General features: G+C 33.8%; 1 long non-coding RNA gene across 1 annotated transcript in view; it reads left to right on the top strand.

The window, feature by feature from the left end:
- The window catches only part of LOC109118281, a 226495-nt gene that overhangs the window by 21231 nt on the left and 182519 nt on the right, over positions 1 to 22745 (top strand). The gene's annotated exons all lie outside the window — the stretch shown is intronic.

Below are 22745 nucleotides of genomic sequence, written 5' to 3' on the forward strand. Positions count from 1 at the left end.
TATATTTGTTAAGCCCATAAAATTAAAAAATTGCTCTAACATAAAAAACATGTCAACTGCATATCCCACAGAAGATTTATACCAATAATAAAGACCTCACAAAATCCAACAATATCAAACATCCAGTTAACTACAGTATCACCAAAAACCATGACGATGCATTCCACTGAGAAGATTATACAGATGACAAATAGAAAATGAGGAAATGTTTAATATCATTAGCCATTAGGGAAGTGTAAACTAAAATTACAATGAAATATAACTAGATACCAAAATGGCTAAAATTGAAATAATTAAAATGATAAGGTACATTTCTACAAGGAAGCAAAGAAACTAGAATGCTCATGTTTGGTTGAAGGGATTGTAAACTGGGAGAGGAACTTTGCATAATTGTTTGGCAATTTCACACACACACACACACACACACACACACACAAACTATCTCAGATAACTGACAACATATTTACGCAAAAACTGGGGCATGAATGTTCATAGGTTATCTATTTACAATAACCCCAAATTAAAAAGAATCCAGCTATTTTTCAAGAGTGAGTATATATATAGATATAGATATCGATATCTATATCGATATCTATATCTATATATTAGGTAATACTATTCTGTAAAGGATGGGAATGCACTACTGATATACTTCACAATGTGAATGAATTCCCAGAGAATTATACTAAGTGGTAAAAGTCAATCCTGTTTGATATCATGTTTTCAATATTCTTGAAATTGTAAGCTTGGAGAAATTGCAAGTATATTAGTGTTTTCCAGAAGGGCTGAGGACAGAGAGAGTACAGCTATAAAGGAACATGAGGGAACTTTCTTGTGACAGATATGTTCTCCACTTTTTATCATGTAACTATCAATATTAATATTCTGGTTGTAATTCAGTGCTCTAGTTTTGAAAGATATGATTTGGGGAGATAGGTAAAGGCTCATGGAATCTTTCTTGTACTGTTTCTTACATTTGAATGTATATTTACCTCAAATTTTAAATGTATCTCTAAATTTAACTTTAATTCAAATTTTAAAGATTTCATAAGAAAAAAAGGAAGATCAATAAATTAATTGTTCTCTGTTGTTTTATGGGCATAGTGAAGTTTGGCTGTGAGGCAAGAATTATGCAAGAATATAACTATGAAAGAAATCCAAAGACAAAATTGAAAGCCCCAAGCTCTGAATGGAATGAGAAGAGCCGCTGAACTGAGTAACCTCTTAACCACCCTGGTTCCATCTTACACTTATCTTTTGGTAATGTTAAATAAATTATCGGATTGTTTAAAAAAAGCTTATTACAGGGCCAGGGGTTTAGCTCAGTGTTACCGCTGCCTGCCTCACAAGTACAAGGTCCCAAGTTTGTCCCAGAACTAAAACAAAACAACAACAATAAAAATTATTACAAAACACACATTAGAATGGTTGAAATTTAAAGGCTGACCTGGCCTTATGTTGCATTATGTGGACAGCTGTAATTCCCATATATTTTATGATTATATGAAAATTAACTTTGCAAATCATTTTAAAACATATATTAAATATACACCTCCAGTACAACCTAGCAATTACACTTTGGTGCATTTAAGCAGGATGTATAAAAACATATTTGAACATTTGTGTAAAATTTTGGTAGCAGCTTTATATATAATACCCCAAACTTAAGCAGTGTAAACTTCCACAAATAGGTAAGTAAATGACTAAATATTGTGTATCTATTCAGTGATATTTTTCTATAGTAAATATACTGGAAAATGCAAAACATTCATTAAATCTCTATCATTATTTTGGGTTTAAAAACATACAAATACTACATACTTTATTATTTCATTTCTGTGAAATTTTAGAAAATGCAAGCTAACTTATTCTAAGACTACTGGATACATAAAAGTTAGCAAGTTGAAGATTATAAGAGGAACAAAGTTAAACTTTTAAGATGATAGAAATATTCCACACCTTGATGCTGACATTGATGTTTCCTATGTACAAATCCATCAAAGCTCATTGAATTTTACACTTTAAATGGGTACAGCGTGTTTGTTGTAATTTTAACTTAATAAAAGTGATTTGAATATCCATTGGAATACCTGGAAGAAATGATTTCAGGCTGGCCTCAAAGATTGAACCTTAGGTCAAATCTGCTGAATTATCACAAGAGTGTGACATTTACTAAATGGTAGGCCTTAAGGGAATGCAGTATTTCCTAGATAATACGGGCATTGCTGGGTTCAATCAGAAGGTAGCTTCTAGACTTATTTAGTTCAAGAATACTTTGCCAATCAAGAAAGATAAAGCTGCTGCTGCGCTTAACGACTACTACTTATTGCCCACATGCTTGTGATCAGGATATGGTAGAAAAGCTCAAAGCTCTAAATAAAAGAAAAACAGATAAAATGCAGGACATCTTTTACATTTGACTTTAAGCTAAACAATGGATATTTTTTAGTACAAATACGTAAAAATATTGGGCAGAACAGATACTAAAAATAAACTTTACATATCTTATTTCAATACATTGGGCTTTCTATGTATTCATTTACTAAACCTAGAAATCTATTCCAAGAGTAAGGTTACACTAACTGGAGCAGTAAAAATTTGACTTCTGATTTTTTCCAAATTTCACTGCCAAGAAAATACATATAACAAGGCAGAACCATACTTGAATATGTAACCTTAATAGAAAGGGCTGGAAACAATGTGTCAGTTGTCCAGGCCTCCTAGCATACTAAATAATAATTAACAATATTCTTATAATGGATATTGATGATTAATTAATTATCCAATAATCCCTATCTCCAATATCTTCTTATCATTTAACAAGATCTAAAGCTCTCGCTAGAGTTAAAGGCCACTATTCTATGTGTTAATATATTTTAGTTATGTTACTTTCTGTATTCTTCACTCTGTTGACTCTTCTCTAAGCCCATTGTTGTTTTATTTTTCCTTTGAGTACTGCAAACATATAATGGCAATTTCCTAAATAACTACAATACACTAATTTTGATCTCCTGTATTTAAAGCAGATTTTGTTTATGTCAGCTAATAAATAATGACTTGAAACTATACTGCAAAGCATGGTACTGGCAAAGAAATAGACCCAGTGATCAGTGAAATAGATTAGAAGATACAAAAGCAACTCCAGACACACTCAGCTATGTCATCTTTGACAAAGGAGCCAATCATCCTCAGTAGAGAAAAGATAGCCTCTTTAAGAAATGGTGTTGGAAAAACTGGATTTCAACCTGCCAAGGATTAAAACTAGAACCCTATCTTTCACAATGTACTAATCTAAAGTCAAACTGGATAAAGATCTAAATATTAAAACAGAAACACTAAACTTTCTGGAAGATAAATTAGGTAGAACTCTTGAAGACATTGGCATAGGAAAAGACTTTATAAACAAATCCTTAGTAGCCCGGGAACTAGAACAAAGACTTAATGATTGGGATCTCATCTTTTTAAAAAGCTGCTGAACTGCAAGAAAAATCACCGACAATGTTAAGTGATAACCTACAATGGTGGGGAAAAATTTTACCAACTATTCATCAGATAAAGGTCTAATATCTAGAATATATAAAAAAAACTAAAAAAAATCAGAGCCCCAAATATAAAGACCTAATTCAAAAAATGGGCATCTGAAATGAACATACATTTCTCAGACAAAGAAGCAACTGCAGCAAATAAACAAATAAAAAATGTTCAACACCATTGGTCATTAGATAGATGCAGGTGAAAACAACACTGAGTTTCCACCCACAAAAAAATGACTTCTATCAATAAATCAACCAATAGCAAATGCTGGTGGGGCTGTGTGGAAAAAGGATCTTCTTCAATGTTGGGAGTGAAGACTAGTGCAACTACCATGAAAATCAAAGTGGAGATACCTCAAACATCTAGGATTAGAAGGCCAATTTTATGTATCTATTCTTCTGCTGGGTATCTTCCCAAAAGAATTAAAAGAAGCATACCACAGTAATATGTGCTCACCCAGTTTATAGTAGCAGAGTTTATAACAGCTGAAACTTGTAAACAGCTAAATTTCCCATCGACTGGATACTGGTAATGAAGATGTGTGTTTTTCTTTTAATATAAAACTGAGTACTATTCAGGCAAAAAGAACAAGAAATTAGAGATATTTATAGTTAAGTGGATGCATGTTGAGACCATACTCAAGTGAAATTAATAAGACACACGTGTAAATACTGAATAGTTTCTCTGGTGTGAAAAACTAAAAACACAAATAATCAAAATGAAAAATTGATATTGTGTAACAGGTAAAGTCAAAAATAGAGAAAATAATTTTCTTTAGAACTCTGAAGCTTGCAAAATTGAATGAGTGAAAGTCAATCTCTGACCTTCTCCTCCAGTTTTCTTCCTAACATGTATTTAGCCTTTCCATAAAGATAGGGGATGTTACTGATTGTATTAGTTATAATTTTTTGAAGCACTGTATTTTTTTTTCTTTCAGGGATTAGCCTTTTGACCAAAATATTTGTAATTTCATTCAGGTGCTAGAGTTTTTCATGTAAGTGGATTCCTGGACAGAGCTGAAGCACATTGTTATAAATAGAATTCCTCTTAAGACTTTAAATCTGCAAGTCTACTGGTGCTAACTTGTTTCACCTAACTCCTTTCCTCTTTTGTGATTGGTCATATATTCAACTCAATATCACTCAATCATGTATTAAGTTACCCAGCTTTTATGCTAAATGAGGAATACTCTACAATATTCTTTCTCATGTAAAAAAGATTTCTCATTCTTTTGAAATTCTTTGCAGGAGATTTCATTTCATATTTAAAGCATTCCTTTCAAAAATAAAAAATTCTTTAAATCATAAAAATGGAAAGAAACTCAGTGATAGTCCAATCCCCCATATAAGAGAAAAAAAAATATTTCCAACCAAGTGTTGTGTCTTACCCAAAGTCATAAAGTTATTCACTAATGGGCTTGAGTTACAGCCTAGTAATCATTTACTGTACCAGAATGATGTTTTTAAATACAGGTTCATAACTGCATCTGTGTTCTAATATATTAGAATTATTATTTTCATAAATTTGTTATTAACTTTCTGTTTTATCTACAGTTATTATGAAACTAAATACTCAGATATAAAAAATCATTAAGACCATTTTTCTTGTACTTTCATTATGTACTTTCCCTCTATTTTATCATGCTGTGAAGAAAAAATATATCCCCCTCCACCCATGCCCTATTTGGTTCAGCTTCAAGATGCCACATACACGTGCCCCAATATGGCATCACAGTTTTATTACTGACATAGTAAATCTTTCTGTTAAGAACATGGCAGGTAATAAGGGGAAAATATGAGAAAATGAAAAAATGGAAATAAAGTATTTGTAAATGGGGAGGGAAAGAGGGGGTGAAGGGAGGGCAGGGACAAGAGGAAAAAATGAGAACCAAGACCTGTCATGTAAACGTACAAGATCCAAGTGATGAATGTAACTATACTGTATACCTAAAATGTACCAATAAGCTCAATGAGAGAAAAAAATAAAAATAAATGAAATTCTGACAAACACACACACATAAAAAGAACATAGCAGGTTTCCAGACAGTTCTCAAAATGCCTGTGACAGCAGAGAAAGGGGACTGATTATATTTTTCTTATGGCAAGAGACTAAAGAGGAAGATTCATGCCTGTAGGTGACTTAGGTCTTCTGTGGTATAAACAGCATTACCCAAAGGAGACAGCATCTTAACTTTCCCATCTGTTTGTTGAGATGAAATGAATGAGAAAATGTTATGAATAGAACTTGGCAGCAGTCAGTGGTCAAACGTAAATAATGGAGTCAGAGCTTTACTTATGGTTCTGTCTATACTCATCATAACTATTTAATGTAACTGTGTCAACTCATTAAATGGTGTAGTCATTTTAAATTATATAGCACTTTAGTAACCATTTATAAATGGGAAGGAAAATTAAGAGGTTACAAAGGGTGAAAGTAAAAAATTCTATTGAACATTTATTGCTATATTTGTCAGTTTTCTGTCAATAAGACAAGATACCTGGCATCCACAAGTTAAAGGAATTGACTTGGGCTCACATTTTCCATCAATGCCGAGCTGGCTCCAAGAAATGGCATGGTGAAAGAAAGGTGCTCAGCCCATGGCAACCAGGAAGACCTGGGGCGGGGGATTAAGAATATACCCTTCCAGATAGTGCCCCAGTGACCTGTTTCTAACCAGGGCCCATCTTCTAACAGAAAATCAGCTATGGACTTACATTAAAGTAGGCTGCCTGTGACCTGGAGTGGATAGAACAGAGGCCGTGGTCATGCATTTATCCTGTTGAGAAGTAACATAAAAACAAAGATCTGAAGTCCTGGAAGAAGTTAGCTGTGGGAGGTTCAGGATGAGGAGTAAACAAAATAGAGAAGTGGGAAAAAGTACCAATAAACTCAAGTAAAGCTGAACAACAACAAAAAAAAAGTATTATGTGGGGATTTGAGGCCACTAAATAGAATTTAGCTTTTATTCTTAATGAAACAGATATCTTTTCAGGTTATATAGCAGAAGAGTGATATGATCTTCTATTAAAAATGTTAAGGATTATTTAATTTATATTTTGGCAATGTACTGAAAGGAACCACAAGAAAAGAAAATTATATATATATGTATATATATATAATTATATATATAATAATTATATAATATATATATATAATTGGTACATAATTGTACATAATTAACATGTAAAGCATGACTTTTCAATACTTATATACAATGTGTAATTATCAGATCGGCATCATTAGCATATTAATCATTTTAGATATTTATTGCTTTGATGTACAAAAAACATTTGAAATACTCTCTGTGAGTTGTCTGAAATACTTTTTCAATTGTATAAAACATAGCTTTGCTATTGAGCTACAGTTTTATCAGAAATCTATCCTCTTTTCCGACTATGTCACTACACACATTAATTGACCACTCTGCATCTCTTTCCTCAATGCCCTTTCTGGAAACCACAGTTCTCTACAATTTTGGAGATCAGTATTTTAGCTTCCACATATTAGTGAAACATAACCTTCCTAAACCCTTGTGTTTCTAATTCTAATTTCACATATAATTTTACCTTCTACATATGAGAATTAAAGTGTAGTATTTGCCTTTCTCTGTCTTACTTAACTCCACCTACATAAACCTTCAGTAAATCAAAGGACTTAATTGTCTTCAATGCTAAATAATACTTCACTGTACATATGCACCACATGTTTTACCCACTGATCATCACTGAGCACCTAGGTTGCTTCTTGGCTATTATGGAGTATAATAAATGTGGAAGTGCAGGTATTGCTTTCATATGTGAGCTTCATTTTCTTGATATATACCCCAAAGTGGGCTATATAGATATAGATATAGGTATAGATATAGTCATGTTTGAATTAAAATATTTCATTGAAGAAGGTATAGGCAACTGTCTCAAATGTCACGATAGTTATATAAAACAAGAACAGAGATTGTATCAGTGAATTTAACAACACGGAAAAAATGGACAATCTTTATGATAATGACTTTCCCTTAAAGTGCTGGCCAGAGCTATGCATGAGATAAAGGACTTTTGGGGCCACAGGCCCAAAACCTCCTGGAATGTATGGATAGAGAGGAAAAGATAGTCTACAGGGGCACATGTCTCACAGGAATCAAATACATTTCTTTAAGGAATGAATTCTCTAGCCCTTGTCCTCCCCATACTCTGATGCATTCCTTAGATTGACCCTAAGGTCAGTCATGTAACAAACTGCCCTGACCTTCCCATGTCCTTCCCCTAACCCCTACATGAATTTGGCGCAGATTTTCTTCTTTTCTCCTTTATCTTGGCTTCCTGATTCTATCAATAAAAAGCCACAGAAAGCTTCATGTCAAGGATTGCCTTTATCAGATGCTATCATGTTGAGAGGTCTCAGTTAAGGACAGACCCTCCAGAGTTTGGGTTGGACAATGGCTCTGAATAGTCTCTCCTCTTTCGCACCATGCCATCGTCATGAACTGTGATGTTTTCTGTATGTTGTTTCATTGTATGTTCCTAATACTTTTATGATAATTAAATTTGAACTTCAGAGATTTATGTTACTTTTCCAAGGCCATAGAACTAGTAAACAATCAAGCATTAATCAATACAGGATATTTTTTCCAAAACACACACTTTTCATATGGTACATTTTCACTTATGAGTGACAGTTGATTTTACCATTTACTTTTATCTTAATATTTTTTGTTTTGTTTTTTGCTAGTATTTGGTTTAAAGCAAAATAAGTGAAACAAGTAAGAAAAGCAACAAGTAATTAAGAAATTTAAAATTTCTGTTAGTCTCTTCTTGTATGTCAGTAACTTTACTGGCCTTACTTTAGAAGGTGAACATTATAGACTTAAGCCAATTACATAAAGTAAATGAAAATGACAGAATTGTTTTAGAACAACATTCATCAACATAATTCATTATACCTACCTATTGTAGTAGAATTAGTAAATTATTTCATGTGTGTTCATAGAGATTGATTCACTATCAATCTTTCCCTATAACAATCCAAATAGTTATATTCCCATTTTTATTCTGATTATTTTTTCAATCATTATAAATAAATCTACTGTATCTTAAATCCGGGGAAGAAATTTATAGGTATCAAACATTGTATGCTGATACTTCAGACTTTGAAGAATATACTTATAAGTTTCCTGGACCTTGCATTAGTGCTCTGTCACATTATTCTGTAAGCAACACATGATATTTTTTATTTTAAAATTTAAAATGCTGTTACTCTCTTAGAGTAGGAAGTGGTGGAAATTTATTACAGAAAGAGAATTAGATTTCTTCTAATGTTTGCTTCACTTCCTTGTTTATAGTCACAAATGAATGTAATGTTCTTTTCCTCAAATTTTCCCAAATTTATCCTGCAAAAAATCATTTTTATTAATAAACAGTATAATAGAGTCCACTTGAGATATTTTGTAAACAAATAAAATGTTTAGTAATAGTATAAAGCAATTATGCTACACAGAATTCACCAAAATGAATGAAAAAAATCTATGCCCAACATATTAAACTGCCCATGGATGTTTGAAAAACTTTAGTAATAATTGCTAACAATTTGAAACACCACTATGCTAATTTAGTGGGTAATTAGACAAATATATTGTTATATATTTATTGTATGTACATATACATATTATCCAGCACTAAAAATTAAATGAGCTATCAAGCTATGAGAACACATGGACAAAACAAATACATATTACTAAGTTGAATAAGCCAATTTGAAAAGGCTTTGTATTGAATGATTGCAACTCTGTGATATTCAGGAAAAGGCAATACTATGTATGGCAACATTAGTTTTTGACAGCTAATATAGAGACATGAAAGAACTGGTGAACAATAAAAATTTTAGGGCAGTGAAATATTCTGTATTATACTATAATTATTGATATATGCCATTGATCATTTTTTAAAAACGTATGGAATGTGAAGCTCCAACAGTGAATTGTAATGTGAACTGTAAACTTTACATCGAGTCAAGAAAGAAGGTTGTTACACTGTACATTAATTTTCTCACAATTGTTCTTGAAATAGATTCAGTACAGTTTTTTTATTGCTAGGTTCATCTTCATTTAAAGCAGTTTAGTTTCTTTGTAATCATTCTTCCTACTCCCCCAATTAATAATGTCTCTTTGTTATGTGAAACACAGAGATTGACCTAGGAATGAGTATTGTAGTATCTGTGAAAAGGCTAATATAATTTTTTAAAAATTTTCCCATAGCTTAGTTATGCTTCATCATTATATGTGTATATGTATATATGTGACTTTATAGAACATGTAACTATACATATGAATATTTAATATTATTTATGATATATATTAAACCATATACAATCTTATTTTTATTGATTCTGGTTATCTGGAAAATGAATCATTTGATGATGCTACATTCTGAATTATTTGTGCTTGCCTCCTATTTGAAAGAATATTTCCTTCTTTTAAAGAAACAAGTACTCATATAATGTATAATTTTTAAAGCTTGCTACCATGAAACCACAAAAAATTGAAAATATTCGTAAGATTTTTGTTTGACCTACAATTTATTCTTCTGCAAAAAAATTCTATTTACCAAATTCTACAATGCCTTTAATAATCCGGCTCTTGGATCTTAATTATAGCTAGCTCCTATTTAGTGGATATACAGAAACCAACAACTGTTAAAGTGCTAAACATGAAATAACAAATTGAAACCTCGCAAAAATGAAAGAGTTGGTCTTTTATTTTATGTGCCTTTCACATGAGGATATTGAGTCACAAGGAGGTTAAATAATTTGACCAGAATTATATAGTAGAAAATGATGAGGCTGATCTTTGACTCTTGACACTCTATCCTCAGAAGGTGCACTCTTAACTAATAAGCAATAACATTACTCTCTCATGTTTCCGTGCTGTCATTCAAATATAGACAGATGTTTTTGTGTTCTTCTTCGACTATCCCCACTAGCGTGGGTCTCAAGGCCTTTGCTGTAGCTATTCCTTCTGCCTTAACTACTCCACCCCCGAAATGAGTTTTATCAGCTGCTTCACAATTTTTCAGAGATGTCTCAAAGACCTACTTCTCTTGGCCACTGCACCTAAAGCATCATCTCTCCACCATCCGTATTGCCTCCAGTCAATCTTTCCCTTGCCTGTACTGCTTGACTTTGTTCTATAAACCATACTGGAACTGTTTTCAATTCTCTTGAGTAGCTGGGGAAAAAAGACAAGTATTATAAAGGTCAGTGACAGAGATGTTAAATTAATAAACAGAAAAGAGAGTGAACAGAAGGTATCAGATGGGTTTTTTAATGAAATCACTAATTCCTATGCATAACCAGGATACACTTTATATCCTTGAATATATTAATAGTATTGGCTGCAAATATTGTGTATCATTTATATACTGTCTATTTCTTCAATTGGTAAATACACTTTACATTTAAAATCATTTTTATTTATGTTAATTATTTCAGTGACCAGAAATAAGTTGTGCACATATTTATCTATTAAATAAGTAAACAAATACATATTTAAATAGTGAACAACTGCACTTGTATGGAAGAATATCAATGCAAAAACTGTTAGCATAAGTATTTCTTTAAATAAGGCAAATGTGAAAATATTACAGAGATTACTTTAATTTTAGAAACAAAGTGTAATTTTTTTGCGGGGGGGACTTTATTAGGAAGAGGATATCCAAAGTGCCGGTATTTTAGGAAAAATTGAAAAAGAGTTTTTCTCAGAAAAAAGAACAATTATCTTCACATAATTACAGCTTTTGTTTAATCAATTTGGATTTTATAAAGATAAATAAGAGAAAGAATTAGGGCTTAAAGTCATAGGAGGGTCTGAGAGGAAAAAATTCACAAGGCTATCTAGAGACCATCATAGAGATTCATCAAACTTAATTGTCTTCCACATTCCCTTTTCCTTGTCTTTTAGGAGAATGAGGATCATTTTGTGGTGCTCCTGCTTTACTCATTCAGTTCTCTAAAATCTATACTTCTCATAATTATTGACAGGTAATGCCTCACAGGATTTTTCTGCTTCTTCTCACATCTACCATTGAGGCATTGGGTTTATATTTTTTCTAAAATAATCTCCTCAAAGACCTTCTTATGGCAACTAACAGAACAAAGATAATTTGTATCAAAGAGCAAGTACACTTACTGTCCATTTATAAAAGTCTAGGATTCCTTAAATTCATATTTTCTCTCCAAAATAAAACAATTAATTGTGCAAACATTTATCTGATCCATCCAGCTAGAGCTCATGGAACTTTGTACAAGTGGAACTGACACAATATGCTGATATTCTGAGTATAGCTACGGATATGACAAATAAAATATCCCTTTTCCCTGACCCAGTGAATTGTATGTTTTCTGCCATCACCCATGAAACTTTGGCAAACTAATTTTCCATCTTTCAAGCAGCGTAAATCTAACACCCTTCATAATTTTTAAAGGGTTGGTTGCAGTTTTAGATGCTGTAGTGTTAGACACGGTGATGATTGTAATCATAATTTCCTTGAATTTTGTCTCTGTTATTTAATTTACAAGATTTGTCAACTGAGTGGCTATGAAAAAGTGTATAAGATTCTATGTAGAACACAGTTTCAAGATGGCCAGTGTGAAATAAAGAAAATTCCAAAATAAGGATATGATAAAAAAAATGAGGTTTACTTTCCTTTAGAAAGGAAAGAAAAATAGCAGTTTCAAGATTTAATGTTGCATAGAAAGAGAAGTGCAAAGAAGAGTATTCATAGGAGCTAATTTTAGCCTAAAATAAGGTATAAACCAGAAGTAGTTATATAAGATTAAGTAGAAAGCGAAAGAATTATGAAACAGGGATTTCAATTAATTCTGCTATTGCTATGGCTGCTTCTATTACAAGAAAACAAATAGGCTTTTGTTACATAATCAAACAAGAGGCTAATACTCATAGGTATTGGAATAATAATGAGCACTGTATTATTCAGTTAGGTTCCCCACAGTTTGTCCTTGGCTAATCTACTGGAAAATTATGACTACCTTTCCACATTTGAAGGGAAAATAATTTATTTTTTTATGACACAATAGAAAATGCACTTAGGCTTGGCAAAATTAGGTTTGCTTTTAGAGATTATTCCTGTGTGTATATTTTGTCAGAAGACCAAACAAATCATATCTTTAAGATTTTCTTTAATATATACATATATATTCTTTAAGAATATGAAGGAACAGCATACACATATATTATAAGATTATACTTTGAAAGGCAGGGCAACTGTAAGGTTATAGCAGAGTAATTGTAATAAATAAGAGTATTTCTATAAGACATGAGGTGTGTAACTGCTCAAATGATGGTCCCAATTAAATGCAAATAGATAATTTAATCCACATATAAGGGAATACAGAACACATTAATGTACCAGCATAAAGGAAGCAGCTATCTTGAGACAAAACGTATGATAATAATAAGGGTGAAGGAGCACAAGAAATGGGAAAGAACAGTTTTGTAAGTGTTTGTAGTTTTTACACAATGGTAAACCTGACAATTTATGTGATGAGTGCAATATTATTTAGTTAATAGGAGATAATGAATCCATTTTGGAGGTCTTGAGATATGCTGTTCTATGGTGCTTTAAGAACTCTTTTCTTGCATCTGGAATGATTATAGTAAAGACAATAATATAAGTTAGTTCACTCTCCAGTGTGTGCAGTATGTGTAAAATATATCTGGTCTAGGGAGAAAAGGAGCAAGTTCAAATGCTAAAATATTGAGAGGGAGTAATAGTAAATGATTAATCTGAGCCATCATTGAATTATTGGCCAGTGAATCTCTTCTGCGAGTTCTAGAGAGAGGGCATTCTGGTAATGTCACTGCAGTGTCCTATGTACAAAGTAGATTTTGTGTCAGTAGACACACTTGAATGAATAACCAAGCTAAAAGCATTTGTTTATTCAGAGCACTGTCTAGTGACAAGGTGACAGAAAGTAGCTAAGTAAAAGAGATAGGCAGAGCAATGTCTGAGACAAGTACTGTTGTATTATTTGAGATACCCTAAGAAAGGAAGGCTTGTGGAAGGATTTGTGGTAGAAAATGAGGTCCCGATATCAACTAGAAATATTTTTTTTTGTTTTTTCCATTTGTATGAAAATTCATTGTTTTGTGTTAGGAAAATTGTAACAAAACTACAACTTATAGGTGCATTCAGTGGGTTAAACTGTTATATAAAGTTTGTTTTCTCTTTAGATTATATCTCTCTAACTGAGGAAGGATAATTGTTCTCCTAGTGTTTTAATACCATTATAGAAGCTATCTTCATCTAAATATATTATATTTTTTTTGGTCATATATTTATTTAATCTTTTATTTTCTCATTGAGTTTATTGGTACATTTGAGGCATACAGTACAGTTACATTCATCATTGGTATCTTGTACCTTTCCATGACAGGTCTTGGTTCTCATTTTTTCCCCTGGTCCCTGCCCTCCCTTCACCCGCTCCTCCCCTCCCCATTTACAAACATTTTATTTCCATTTTTTCATTTTCTCATATTTGTTTTTCTTTCCCTCATTACCTTTCCCCTACCCTTCCCACTTTTCCCTACACCTTTAGCCCTTTTCTTCCTACTTCACATTGTCAAATATCTCACTAGGATCTTATGTACTATTATAGTTTTTCACAGCAGAGAAACTATTCTGTATTTACACATGTGTGACTTGTGTATTTCACTTAGAGGAGTATATCCTCAATATGTATCCATTTTCCTATGAATGAATCTAATCTCTCATTCTTTATGGCTGAGTAGTATATATATTTATTTAATCTGATGTACTGTTAATTTGGTCTGCATTTTTAGGGTTTTTTCTGAGTTAGAGTAACTTCAACTTGCTCATCGAGTTCTTATAAATCAATCATCACTTTGCAATCCTATATTCTATTTTCTAAAATTGTTACTCCATGTAAGACAAAGGGGAAGAAAAGATTGTGCAATTATGATATTTTTGCCCCTATTGAGAGAAGAATATTCTTGGAAAATGCCTTTTAAATAGTCTCTAAGATCAAGAATTCAATATTTATTCTATTGATAGAATTGGATTATATATTAATAATTCTTAAAGGAACCCCCATTTGGATAGCTATGCAAAATCTGATCTTAACAAAGTTTATTTTTATTATGGTAGAATGATGTCCATATTGCTTTCTCTAATTAATTTGTAAGAATTTAGGAAGGAATATTATCCAGAGAAAAGGATGACTTTAGAAAAGAATGGAGGGGTGAAAGTCTGGCATGGTGGCACACGCCTGTAATCCCAGCACTCAGGAGGCTGAGGCAGGAGGATCACTGTGAGTTCGAGACCAGCTTGGGCTAAATAGTTCCAAAGCAGTCTCAACTACATAGTGAGACTCTGTCTCAAACAAACAAACAAACAAATAAACAAAAAGAATGGAAGGGTAAAAGGAAAGGTGTTCCTAAAAAGTCCATGAAAATAATAAGTGGGGAAAAAGAGAAAATGAAGAACATGGGGCAAAGAGGAGGCCAATTTATTAAGAAAAAGAAAGGGCCTGGATTCTGCTATATGGAGGCAATGAGGACCATGGTTGAATTTATGCACAACTCTGAGTATTTCCTGACAGGAAATTCTTAATCAAATGCAGTGCATTGGAATTCAGTAAAGACAAGACGGCCTACCTGGCTCATCTGAGTTTTTCACATGAAAATTTGAACTGAGTCACCCTGTCAGATAAAGAACATCTCATCAAAATGGTGGAGCAGTAAAAAGGGAACCAAAAACAGGTGGTGTGTCATGTGCAGTAGCAAATGTTTGTATTCCTGGCACTCTGGGTCTTTCATCCGGGAAAATTTCAAGTTCAAAGCCAGCCTGGGTAACTTATCGATTTACTGAGATAGTGCAAAGGTCCAGAGTTCATTTCCACATAGTACTACCAAAAAAAACAAAAATGATAGAAGACAAACGCTGTCTACAAGGTGATGCCTTGTAACTAACTATAGAAGCAAGGATCGTAGCAGGGATGCTTTATTAACTATGGTGACCTCTCCTTTACCTCTTGCTCTTCTCTGTATTTTTTTAATAAAATCTATGATACAGTTTTTAGGAATGTGTGTGTGTATGATCATATTGATACCACGATGACATAGTAACTGACAGCATTTTGTTTCTTTTGTCTTTTAGATGATATATATTATTCATCTACAGAACAAAAGTACTGACAAACAATATGTATCTTGCTTCCTCCTCCAGATAAATTCCAAAATATTCTCTGCCCTCTTTGGGGGACTGAGATGTCCAGATAACACCAACAGCCTCTGTCCTCTGATGTCCACTAATATTAGAAGAAGGTACTACTTTGCAGGAAATTGAGGACCAGGGTTAGCTTTAGCTAGACACGTTTTAATTGAGTAATCTCCCAGGTAATTGCAGGATGAAATGTGTCCTTAAGTTCATGGTCCAACTTTTCTGAACTTTAATTAAAGATTCTGGCAACTATCACCTTCAGTAACTTCTGGTGTAATAATTGTGCTTGGTGGTTTGATTGTCTGTATCAGTACTTGTGGTTTCCCTGAACTTTGTCCAGCACAGATTATTTCAAATGTCCTCAATTTTAAAATTTCATAATTTCATTTCCTCATCTGTTTACTGCTAAGAATTCCTTGACAATATTTTAATAGTTGTTTCTAGGTATACCTAAATCTATTTCTATCAGTCTCACATCTAGAGTCTTTAAAGTATTTGATTCAATAAATCCTTTTATATGTAGTGCATTTCAGTTGGGCATTTATGTCACATTTGATGTATCTGATGGAAAGAAACTCTAATGAGAATATATCTAAGTTGTTTTCGAAGGCTTCTCTACTATATTGTATTATTCTTTTACCTATCACTAAATTTTTTTAGATATTGGTTTCTTCACCCTTAGATCCTGCAACTGAAATATTTTTCTATTTATGAATATACAGAGTTTTATCATAGGTATTTTGTGGCATATATGTTGAGAAAATTTCTCCCAATTTTATTGCCTTGATGTTCTAAGAGGCCTTTACTGCCCCACACAACTATGCCTTAAGTGTGGCGGAGACACACTGGTAAAAAAAAATGAGGTGATATTCTGATTAAAATAATCTGTATATTAAAAACTCAGACAAAATAACGAAAGTTGTTAGAAAAAAATAATAAATAATACTGAAATTAAAAATAGACTTGCAAATTGAGAAATCTACATTCATTTAGACCAAATCAGTGTCCTGTCACAGGAAAGTGAGCTTTGGCTTTTATAACAAGGAGAAGCAGATACATATAGCTTAGCATTTTAAGAAGTGTTGAACCAAGTCCAATAATTGCACATGGATGCAAGTCAGGGTGACTCTAAATTTTATATGTCCACTATAATTTCTACGTCAGGGAGCAGAATCTGGCAATCCCAGTATTTCCCAAATCTTGCAAAGTATTTGGACTCTCAAAAATTATTCCTTCTGGTGAACTCTGTTTTTACTCTGTTATCACTATGGCAATCCACTTCTTGTCAGTAAATCAGCAAGACTCAGAAGTCTCTCCCTTTTCTAACCATTTTATGGCTATGTTAACTATTATCTGATCTTTTAAATGGGTTTACTCTATTGTATTAAATTTCAAACCATCAATACAATTGTTATATGTATTTTTTACATAATTCAAATTTATCTTGAATGAATATGGATCACTAGAACTTTATCTTAACACAACTTGTAAATTGTTGATATGCCTATCCTACCCCCAAAAGGCTCCAAATCATGAAGTGACTTGTGATCAGTGGAGAATTCTGATACCCCATTTCTTTATTAAATCTACCATTGTGAGATGACAGAATTTAAACGTCATTTCAAAATATGTAGCATTATTATAAAATTAGTATATTGAAATATTTGTCAATCATTTTAATATTTGGAAATGGTAATTGATAACTTCCAGATTTGTTTTGTATCAGTGCCATTAAGGACTAAGGAAATGTCTAAGACCATCCAATTAATTTAAGAAGTGTAGGGCCGGGGATTTAGTTCAGTGGTGCCACTGCCTGCCTTGCAAGCACAAGGTCCTGAGTTCAATCCCCAGTACCAAATAAATAAGTGTACCTGTCATGCCTGTCCCGGTACAGACAATACTATGATTGACATTTCTATAATCCCTAGCCTACTTTAGGCTTTATTCCTCTTTTTCTTGCCCAAGAGGTTTTCTGTTGATTACAAGGAGAAAACCTTGTTTGGCAATGCATTATATGTGCAGAAAGCAAGAGGTTTGGAAATGTTAATGTTATATGAAACTGTGACCAATGAAGATAAAGTTGTTAGAAACATTTTGCATAGCTCTTGTGTGTTTCTGTAGAATTTAGCCATCAGTAGCTCTTCTTTTAAACCAGATTAATAGTACATCCTTGATTTAATTCTCTTCTCTACTGAGCTAACCATCTTGCTTTCTCCATCACACTCTCCTAGGTTCAGTTTTCATTCGTTGGACTGCTCTAGGTCACAGTCCTCCATCCCTAGTTTTGCTATTATTTCCCTAGCTCTGGATCACCTTATCTATTTCTAAGTACCCTTGTCTCTGAACTTAACTCCTTGAACTCCAGGCTCATATACACTGCCTAGGTATTATGTACACATGATCTATAATAGCTGCATGTGCTTCTCAGACAAAGTTAATTTTTGTTCCCTTCTTCTCCTACCAAGCTTTTCTTGACTTCCTTTCTTGTCAAGCCAGAAAAATGACTCATTATCCACCCAGAAATATAAACAACAACAACAAAAACACTTTTTCTTTCCAGAATTCATATTTTATCTTTCAAATTTTTTCTCCTTAAGATATATATTAAGAATAACTTTTACCTTTTATTTTATTGCCAGACAAAATTAAGGCACCACCTCTTATTTGAACTATAATCGTTTGATAAGTCAATTGCAAATGTTGTCACATAAAGGCTGAGTTGGTAATATAGTCCTCCCATTTTAGCAGAGGATTCACATTTCATGGTTTCAGTTACAGTTAACTGTGGTCTATAGTGAATGATTCACTGTCCTTCCCAGAATATGACTCATCTCCCTGCTTGTTATATCCACACTGTATAAAGGTGTGATCAAAATATACAGTGAATGTTTAAATTTAAAAATGTATTACAATAAAGGACACATTACCATTAAACCCCCTCAAACTTCTCCCCTTACTTTGGATACATATTCTCATTCTTGCCCCTGCCTGAAACAGTTCTGGAAGTCTTCTTTTGTGAGTATCTTGATCAAAAATATAATGAATGCCACTGAGTGCAATCCAATGAAAAAACAGACTCATAAACCGTAATGGTGTCCTCAGATATCTCATTCACCAGATTTTGCACCATGGGACTTCTGACTCTTCCGCTATGTCACAATGACCATGAAAGGTAAATGTTTTGAATTGATTCAGGACATCAAGGCAGCCACAGCAATGCCACTGATGATGTTCATGAAAGAGGACTTCCAGAAGTGCTTTAGAAAGTGGCAACAAAAATCCAGTAAGTTGTTCTCAAAGACAACACTATGGCGGCCCAGCCGTCACAACACGAACATGCCTGAGTCGGGGAGTGAGGATTGAGAAAGGAAAACACTCAAGCCTGAGTGGAGACCAAGAGAAGTCTGACTTATTTCACAGAAACAGCTCCTTTTATAGGCTCACATCAACAGGAATCTTTTAAAGGCACACAACAGCAGAAAACACCAAGCAACTGTTTTTATCTTATGCAAAGACTGGATTTTCTGGCTCTTTACCAAGAATATCAGATCTGTGGCTGTCTCTTTGAGTTTCTCCCATTGCAGAGTCGAAAAACAAGTTTAACAAGCAGTGTCCTTGAAAGGTAACAAATGTTACATAGATTGCATCAATGCCTTGAGTGTAGAGGAAGAAGTTTCCTTTTAAATGTCAAATGCCTAGAGGGCCATGGCCAGGCTCCCAAACAACACCAGAATATTTTGAAGATGACTAATGACAATACATGCTTTACTGCCACTTTTAAATTTAAACATCATTATGTATTAATCACTTTACAAGCTACCTGTGCTAGTCAATTAGCAGCTGTCCTAATTGTCAGATTACCTGTAGTGTAGTTACCACAGTGTTTATATTCCAGTGTTATTGATATTTTACTTCATGATGGCCCAAAATATGAGTAGTAATAACATCTTAAATATGTCAAAAAGAAGCTAAGCTATAAAATGCTTCTTTTAAATAAAAAGGTAAAAATTCTGAATAAGTTAAGAAAAGACCTTGTATATTATATTGAGATTGCTAAAATTTATGATAAGAAATTTATCCATGGAATTGTGAAAAAAGTAAATGAAATTCAGGTTAGGTCTGCTGTCACATCTGAAACTGCATAGATCATGGCTACAGTGTGATCCATGACTAGGTAAGATGCAAAGGTACCATGGTAAGGGAAGTTAAATCCTGTTTGTTAGTCTTGCTGGAGAGCGAGGATGCAGAATAAAAACCAAATACTGAATCGTAACGGGGAAGCCATCCAGACACCAGCCTTCTCATCTTGGTAATATGCACAGCTTTAGGAATCCACTGTTTACCTCAGAATGTGCCCCCTTGGATGAGGAGGGGGCTGTTGTATAGTATCAGAGTATAGTCTCACCACAGATGCTCCAGTGGTATAGTTTCACAACTGGTCCTAAATAACTTTGCTTCTAAAGCATCCTCTGGGAGCCAGTTAATGTCACAAAATTTTAAGCCATGTCCATATCTACCGAACCAGAGTGTACATTTTCAGAGGATTTTCTAGAGGTTAGAAAATACCTTGAATTTGTCTAGAACTGCTGTGTGTAATTTTTAATCTGCTCTTACAAAGATATCACCTGGAATGCTTTTGCTCTTACAAAGATATCACCTGGAATGCTTTTAAAAATTTGAACAGCTGAGTCTCACATTCAGATTCAAATGCAGCCTAGTCATTGGGAATTTTGTATGTCCCCTTGATTGATTTTAATTTGCAATTCAGGTTAGGAACTGTTATCAGGTGGTCTGTTTCTGAAAGGAGTTTGTCAATTAAATATCACTGGGTTCTGGGTTGATCACCTTTCCCTCAGGATTTAGATCCCATGTTCCTCTCTTCTTTAAAGAATTAGATGAGCCAAACCAACAACAGTGCCAAAAGTTTATTTGAAAAGGTAGGGATGAGTGGGATATGAGAGAAATCAGCTGAGCAGAATGAACTTGGGCAGAACAAGAGAAAAGCAAAAATGAAAGTACACACTATGTCTAGGAAAGGCAACATGTGCTACTGTGAGAAGTTATAATAGGTCTTCTTTGCCATGACCTGCATAGTATAGGATTCAAAGCCATAGAGAGTGGTGGGAGATTGAGAAAAACAATGAAACCAAAACTATTCTTGAAAGCTGAGACCAATTGGAACCATAATTTGTGGTAAGCTGATGGCTGCCTGGGGTCCCACAGCCTCTTTGGAAGGTGTTATGGAAGGAACTGATAAGTGACACGCACAGAGAGGTGCAGAATAGAAGTAAAATAACAAAACTTTATTCCATTGATGAGGGTCAATCACACCTAAAAGCAGTGCCATGATCAACCAACTACTAGGTTACAACTTCCTCTTCTATAGGATTTTACAGCCTTAGCCTCATTCAGGAGGCTACATTTTATTCTCACAATCTCCATTGTTGATATACAAATCATGGTCTCAAGACAGTTGAATTTCAACCCAGTTGTAGCATTCCTTTGTTGTTAGGGAAGTTTGCCTTTAAGATTCATCTAGCTATCTATTCTAGCCCAGGGAAAAAGGCATCCTTGGTCAGGAAAACAAAGTTAACAATGGTTCTTTTCATCTTTACAATCATGTGGTTGATAAAGCTTTTGAGCTGTACCCTGTTGAGATAACAAGGATGAGACTAGATGTCTCTTGATTCTGAACTAAACAAAGCAAACTGTTGTTAAGGATGGCAGAAGTCGTTTTATATTGTGACATTTCATAGGTTTTGTTATCTATAAGTTTTCTCTATCAGAAGGCAAACAGAAAGAGAATGCATGGCAAATAATGCTACATGGCCTATATAGTCTAGGTGCAATGTAGCATGATTGGGGCATGCACAGGATGGGAACAGGGAAGAATATATAATGTAACTACTCCTGGGGCTGTGCCAGGGAAGAGAGAGGGAGTAGAGTAGAGAGGAGAACAGGATAGGGAAGATGCTAAGGACCATCTTCAGGCTCAGCTCAAGGCACTTTTTGATATCTGTGTCCTCTACACTGCCTAAATCTGGAGGAAACCTGAAAGAACTTTTATATATAGGTTATAAGAGTTGGTGCTAGAATCCTATGTCACATTCCGATGTCATCTAGGCTATCCTATTGAAAACCTAGAGAACTTCAGATCATGGCTTTAGGAGATGTTCTGCACTTCTGTTCCAGGATTTTACAATTAACAGGTCATGCCTACTTCTCCAGTCAGCTTTGCCAGACCCCATCTCCTATCTCAGAGCCACTGTAAGGGAAGTTAAATTCTGTTGTCTGGTTTTATTGGAGAGCAAGGACTCAGACTAAATCTCAAATACTGAGTCCTAACAGGGAAACCATCTAGACACCAGCCATCTCAATTTACATTTATCCTTAAATTAAAGAACAAGATAAGGAAACAGCATTATATAACTAAATAAACCAGAATTTTGACCTGAACTAAGAATTTCATTCCTGACTCAGCACAAAGGCACATTTTGGTCTAGTTACCTTGTACTCTGTGTCTTGGTTCAAACCGTTGCCTGACGGCATTATCTTAACTCTTATTCTCTGAAAACAGGAATTGAGGCATTGATTTCTTCTTTTCAGAAAGTTGTAATCTTCAATTCTCCTATTAACTATCACCTTTTAGAAAAAGCCACTTGAGCATAAAGCTTCTTATTATGGCTTTTTCTCAGGAAACAACTCCACAAGCCCTGCATTTACATAATTGAAGGGGACTCCTGGGACATTTTTTAAGTACTTTGACTCACAGCATAGTCTTATACAAGGTGATTTACTGTTCTTGCTTAGAGTAGATTCTACTGAATACTCATCCTACCAAATGAGAGAAAAAACAAAACAAAAAAGCAAATTGATCTCTACAGAATAACTAATGTATATTATCCTCCTATAGTATTTTTTTTTTCTTCTTTTCATGCTGAATCTCTTCTGGTTTGATTTCCT

This window comes from Fukomys damarensis, unplaced genomic scaffold (genome assembly GCF_012274545.1).
Source record: "Fukomys damarensis isolate Sample0158 unplaced genomic scaffold, DMR_v1.0_HiC HiC_scaffold_20, whole genome shotgun sequence".
NCBI classification, from domain to species: Eukaryota; Metazoa; Chordata; class Mammalia; order Rodentia; family Bathyergidae; genus Fukomys; species Fukomys damarensis.